The sequence below is a fragment of the Neophocaena asiaeorientalis genome, unplaced genomic scaffold, assembly GCF_003031525.2.
Source record: "Neophocaena asiaeorientalis asiaeorientalis breed wild unplaced genomic scaffold, Neophocaena_asiaeorientalis_V1.1 scaffold221, whole genome shotgun sequence".
NCBI classification, from domain to species: domain Eukaryota; kingdom Metazoa; phylum Chordata; class Mammalia; order Artiodactyla; family Phocoenidae; genus Neophocaena; species Neophocaena asiaeorientalis.
Window position 1 is genome coordinate 221552 of NW_020173766.1, and position 6682 is coordinate 228233.

The window sequence follows — 6682 nt, forward strand, 5'->3', positions numbered from 1 at the left end:
AGAGCCATCAGGAGGTTTTGTTTGCATACCCACTGCAAGAAAAACCATTAACCAGAGGATGCACCTGACAAGAGTCAAGACAGCAGCTGCTAAAAACAGCTGTAAAAAGGGTTGCTGGAGACTGGACTCTGAGACCATCACAGGAAGCTCTGGGACGAGTAAAAGGAGGACCAACATAGGAACGTGGTAGCTCAGAGGCCTCCAGTCCTCTTTGCTGTCCCCATATGAAGGTACAATGTGGAGACAATTAGGAAAGTGCCTGACAATGTGCCCATTACATATGGTGCTCAGCCATAAGTGTTCTTTCTAAGGAAAGCAGGTGGGTCATAGTCTTAGGAATTCCAGGAGGAGGTGCTGGGCCACGGTGAAGGTTGAATTGTGCCCTAGCCCTTTAGTTCTGACATTTAAATTAGTTAGTTTACTTTTCACAAACTCCAAAGAGCTGCATAAACGTGAAAGTCCATCGTTATTACCTCCTGGTAAGATGCCCAAAGATCACGCTTCCAAAGAATCTCTCCACTGATTCCTTAACTAGCCAAAAAGAGGAATTGAGATACGTTCACTGTTTTGCAACTATCAGAAACAGCCTCTCAAAGTTGCCTCTGAATCTGTCCTTGTTCATTTACGCTGGGATTTTCTCTCACTCTCTGCACTCAGCCTCTACCTGACAGTGGCTCAGTCCCTCTGGAACCCACTCTTATTACTCCTGTCATTCTCAGTTCCTGCTTAGGGCTGCAGTTCCCTCCACTTCCAAAATTTCACTCCAGTGGCTAGAGCCTTATAATCCACTGTTGTCCAGGTGCCGTCCTAACTGCTGCCCATCTTCCTGGATTTGTGAGGACCACTGCTCTTGGGGTCCTCTTTGTTGTGTTCCGAGTTCTACCCGTCTTGGTGCCTGGCTGGCTGGACCCCAGTGCTGGATGCTCACCTGGTTTAGGTCTGTTTTCATACCGTGTTTTTGTACCAGATTCCAGGCACCCAGTCCTGCCTGCTGGACTGGACTTTCTCCCTGCACCTGCATTGGACAGGCCCCTCCCACACTTCCCTTTCTGCCCTCAGAAGGGAATCTCCTCATAGATCTTCCTGGTGGACACCTTGGGGGACAATGCTTGGTTTGAGAGGGACAACAGCCTAGATTTTCAGCTGCAGTGTTTATAGCAGAACAAAAATTGTTCATGTTTCTCAGTGCACAAGGCACCTTTTTATGTCGTTCATGTTTTGTCATATTTCTCCTCTGCTGGTTAGGGAGTAAGGTCACACAGGGATTTTAAAAGCAAACAAGTAGTCCCTGCCTCCAGTGAGTTTTTGAATGAAGTAATAGGTGTTTGTAAATAAATATACAGGAAATCCATTTATAGTAGTGCCCACTAAGATCTGTTCCTCTTTGTCTGAGGTCTCTGTTTTCATCCTCACCATCTCTTTGTGGTCCCAAACGACTGCACTTCAAAGTACTACCTTCTTGCTAACAAATGTCTGTATTCAGGGCCAAATTCATTCTGAAACTTATGCTTTTGGTGACACTGAGTGAGGTTATAGGGGAGTAGGTGATTGTCAACTCCCTTAGCTCATGGCAACTGCTGTTATTAACCAAAAGGACCTGAATGGTTATACAGGACTAAAGTGGCTTAGGTCAGTTCTAACACTGGGGAGTAGGAGGTGCATTAGTGGGCAGTGGAGAATTGACTAAAGATTTGAGTTGGGGGCAGTGGACCAGGGAAAGTTAAACTCACATGCATGTATCCAACAAGTCCCTTGAACTCTTCCTCTGGGCTATGGTGGCATCGCTCTTCTCCCCTGGTCTCCTGCCTACAGCACCCAGCCCCACTTCTCCTTCCCCCTTCATGTTCCAGAAAATCTCCTTCCTTCTACAGAAAACTGGGGAGAAGCTCCAAGTCCAGGCTGGAAGGGCCCTTTCTACCCTTGAAAATTGGACCTTTCAAAGACCATTTCTCCTCCAAGAAATTTTCATGCCAGCAGCTACAAAGATGTTTTCTCCGTAGTCTTTGCAATTACCTTGAAAGGGCTGATCAGCGAAAGGTAGGGGTGATGACTCAGAGTTGCTGACACAGAGTGAGGCATCACGAGTTCTAACCTTGTTGCATTTCCTTGTGGTAATTCCAGGGTGCTGCTGGGATGGATGGACAGCTGTCAGGCTTGGCCTGGTTTCCAGTCTCTGTAGCCTCGTTCTTTCTACAGCCAACATTACCTTCAGCTCACTTCTGCCAGATCTCTAAGGAGGCTACAGCCCAGATCCTAAGGCTTACATCCATGGAGGCCCCTTGTGCGCTCCGGCTCCAGGTCTACTCCAGTTCTGGGTACCAGATCTTTGCCTCATTTCTTGGGTCTTCTCCTGTCTCCCTCATGGAAGGCTGCTCAATCCCCAGTCTCATTATGAATGAGCCCTGCCTTGTACCCAACACCCTTCCTCCACCTCTTTGGGGGTTGGATTCCTGCCCAGACTCCAGCTCAGCTGGGACCCTGAGACCTGATGGATGACAGGTCTTTCTGAGGAAAACTGATGAGTCCCTAGACTTGGAAGGGGAGCTCCTACTTCCCAATTTGGTCACATACAACCATGAGGTTCTGTTTGGTTAATACCAATAGCCGCCATTAGTTATAAGATTCAAGGGCTGGCTCCTTCTTATGGCCTCACTCTAGGTTACCATTAAAGGAAGTCTCAGACTAAATTCTCCCCCCAAAGAGGCAATGATTAGCAAATACGCACAAGTTACACCACCTCCTGTGAGCCTGATAAAGTCCAAACTCTCTGTCCTTTAGGGTGCTCCAACAAGATCACGCATGAAAGGAAGTTTCACTTGGGGCAAATGTGATAATACTCTAGTAGTGGGATTGGCAAACCATCTAGTCAGACTCAGGTTGGCCCACCTTCTCTGGAATCAGCAGCTGGACTGGGGGCAACATTCCTAACAGGGAAGGAGGAAAGATTCACTAGATTCGAATACCCTGTTCATATATGTTTGTGGAGTTCCTCCATGCTTCACCAGTGAACACCTTTCTCTCCATTCATTATGCTAATTAACAAAACCTTTAGTACTGATCAGCTATAAAGATAGCTGAAGCACTTGTGAGAGCTCCTCTGCTGTGTGGCCTTCTGATTAAGCCCTAGTTACCACCCTTGGAGTTGCCCAGATTAGCGCAACTGGCCTCCTCTAGGGTATAGATTAAAAAGGAATGAACCAGGCTTCTCTGGTGGTGCAGTGGTAGAGAGTCCGCCTGCTGATGCAGGGGACACGGGTTCGTGCCCTGGTCTGGGAAGATCCTACATGCCGCGGAGCAGCTGGGCCCGTGAGCCATGGCCGCTGAGCCTGCGCATCCGGAGCCTGTGCTCCGCAATGGGAGGGGTCACAGCAGTGAAAGGCCCGCGTACCGCAAAAAAAAAAAAAAAAAAAAAGGAATGAACCACATTTAGAGCACGCTGTCAGTGCTGAAGTATCAACTGCAGACGTCATAGTACTAGGGCACCCCAGCCTCCATGATAATAGCAATAATCAGCATTTCTTTGGCTCACAAGATGTTATTCCATGGTTTTCAGCCCCCTGCAAAGTAAGTCCCCTGAATCATTTCTAGGTACTGCCAGGAGTCTCATGTGGACTCACCAATGGGTTCATTAGCTATAGCTCAGCACAGTCCCCACTTCATCTCTTTCCACTTCCAGCTTCCTCTGCAACAGGCATTTGTTGTTTGGAATGCCTACAACAGCACTCCCCACGTTGGGGGCAAGTTGCTTCTTCCCCACTCCAGCCATCGTGTGGCTGTGGGAATGAGCATGTGACCTTCCTGGGCCAATCACTACAGCCTCATCCTTTTGGCCAAAGTGACTGGCTAGGAATGGACAAGGGGCTTGCAAAGCCAATCAAGACACTTCCTAGAGATTTTTTTCAATACAGAGTTGGCGAAAACACTTTTTTTTTTTTCTAAGATTTTTTTTTTGATGTGGCCATTTTCCTTTAAGTCTTTATTGAATTTTGTTGCAATATTGCTTCTGTTTTATGATTTGGTTTTTTGGCTGTGAGTCATGTGGGATCTTAGCTCCCCGACCAGGGATCAAACCCGCACCCCCTGCATTGGAAGGCGAAGTCTTAACCACTGGACTGCCAGGGAAGTTCCGCAAAGACACTCTCTTAAAGCTGCCTGCAGGCATGTCTTTGGCCTTGTGGAGACAGCTGAATTGTGAGGATAAATCCAATATGCAGAGAGAATCAGAGACATACGTTGTTATGGACTGAATGTTTGTGTCCCTCCCATCAAATTCATATGTTAAAGTCCTAATTCCCAAGGTGGTGATATTAGGAGGTGGGGATTGGGAGGTAATTAGGTTTGGATGAGGTCATGAGGGTGAGCCCCCCATGATGGGATTAGTGAAAAGGAAGAGGCACCAGAGTTCATATACTCTCTCCCCCCACATGTACTCATACAAGGAAGAGACCACGTGAGGATACAGAGAGACAGTGGCTGTCTGCAAACCAGGAAGTGGAAACTAAACATGCCAGTGCCTTGATCTTGGACTTCCCAGCCTCCAGAGCTATGAAAAATAAATGCCTGCTATTTAAGCCACCTAGTCTATGGTATTTTGTTACAGCAGCCTGAGCTGATTAAGATGTAGGTGGAGAGATAGGAAGTCCTGACAATAGTTGAATCTCTAAATCCAGTTGTCCCTGGGTCCAGCTGTATCCAAATGTGCACTCTGTGTGGTTTGGTTATATAGCCCCCAGTGACCTTTTTTGGTGCAAGCTGGTTTAAGTTTCTGATTAACTTATCCACCAGCAATGGTCAGTAGTTGCTTTACAGGACCACTTTTACCTTCCTTGCTGAAGCCCTGTGCTGCTGCTGGAACCTCTGGTGCTTGGTGCTAAGGACCACAATCACCCCACTCTGTCCTCCTGATGCTTCCTGGCCGTAACCTGAGGACCATCTAGGCCAGAATGGAGACCCTCACTATTGCTGAGCAGTTGGTTTATGGCCAGTGTGTCTGGCAGACGCCCACTCTTGGGGTTAGTAGGATGTTTGCACCTCTGAGCTTCCCCACAACTGGCTCATGCATATTGTAGATCAGTTAAGGCCTGGAAAGTGATTTTGGACTCTTATTTTCAAAAGTTATAATGCCAGGCAAGCTGTCACCCTGGCCATCCCCTTCAAGAACCATTTCTGCCTTCTGGGAAGGACTTCCTCCCCCAAGACCTAAGGCTAGTCCTATCCCCTCCATGCTAGTTATGTCCTGGCCCCATTCTCCTTTCCTACATGTCCCAGAACCACTGTGCACTCTGGCTGACTGAACTGTGATCTCCAAGGGAGGCTTCATACACATGGAACCTCAGCGAGGGCCTGTGTGTCTGTGCCCATTAAACATCCCAGCCTCATATCTTTTCTATTGTTATATTATACGGCTGACTCACCCTGAGCTCATGGCCTTAGCAAACAAGACCTTCACGATCTCCATCTGCACTTTCCACACAGAGGAAGCCAGATAGCACTGTGTATTGATGGTTTGTTTCTCTCACTAATCAAGAGGCTGCAAGCAACAGTTTCTGATGTATCTTTTCTTCTTTGATTCATTAGGGCCAAGGGACCTGAGGACAGATGATGAAGCATTTAGGGTTTAGTTTTCTCATCTAGAGAATGGAACCACAATTAAAACATTGCTCCGACCTCACCTACAACAGGACTGAATACCCCGGACTTGCAGCAAAGACTTCTGAGTACCTCAGGCCCCTTAAAAGAAGGGGATTTCCTGAGAGGACACCCACCTGTGAGGGCAGGGGTGGGAGCGCTTTTGGGTGTCACAGGGAGTTTGGGGCCTGCCCATGCCCTCGACTTCTCTCCTGGGCTTCATGGCTGTGATTCTTTCTATGTGTCACCCTTCGTCTCCTCCTACTCTCAAGAAGACAATCATCTCTGGTATCTCCAGCCCCAGATTCCAGAGGATGCTGGTATGACCAGTAGAGACTGGAGATGTCCCCTACTATTCATTCTCTCTCAAAATAATATAGCCCTGGATTTTTAGCTAGGCATGGCTGCCTAGAATATGGCTAATATTTCCCAGCAGTCCTTGCACCTGAGTCTTCCTTTGGCCAATGGGATGCGAGTGAAAGTTATCTGTGCAAATTCCAGGTTGTGTTTTAAAGGGAAGGGGCATGTCCTCTGGGGTCCCTTTTCCTTTCCCACTTGTTGGAAAGTGGACATGCTGTGAGCCATCTCGGGCAGTGCCTACAAGGACAACACTGCAGCGGGCAGAGCAACAAGACAGAAAGAGCCTGGTCCCCTGAAACCTTTGCAGAATAGAGCTTCCATACTAGCTTAGACTCCCACATGAGAAAAAAAGTAAACATGTATTTGTTTTAGCCATGTTATTGGGGTTTTCTCATGGCAGCTGAGCTATTGTTACATTTAGGAAATCATTGTTGCCTTCAAGCCAGCCACCTCAACCAGAAAACTTATACAGTTGGGCTCTCTTGGGTCGATGCCCACTCTTGATGCAATCAGTGGCCACCTTTGCACAGAGAACAGTTTAGCACTGCTTCCCCGGGTACGGAGCTCTGGGAAGGGTAGTTTCTGCCAGGAAGGGATAAACAGTATGGCTGGGGAGGCACCAAAACAAGAACTTTGCATGGCATTAGTCAAATGTCACTAGATGAATAGAAGGGGATGTCAACTGTGCCAGTCT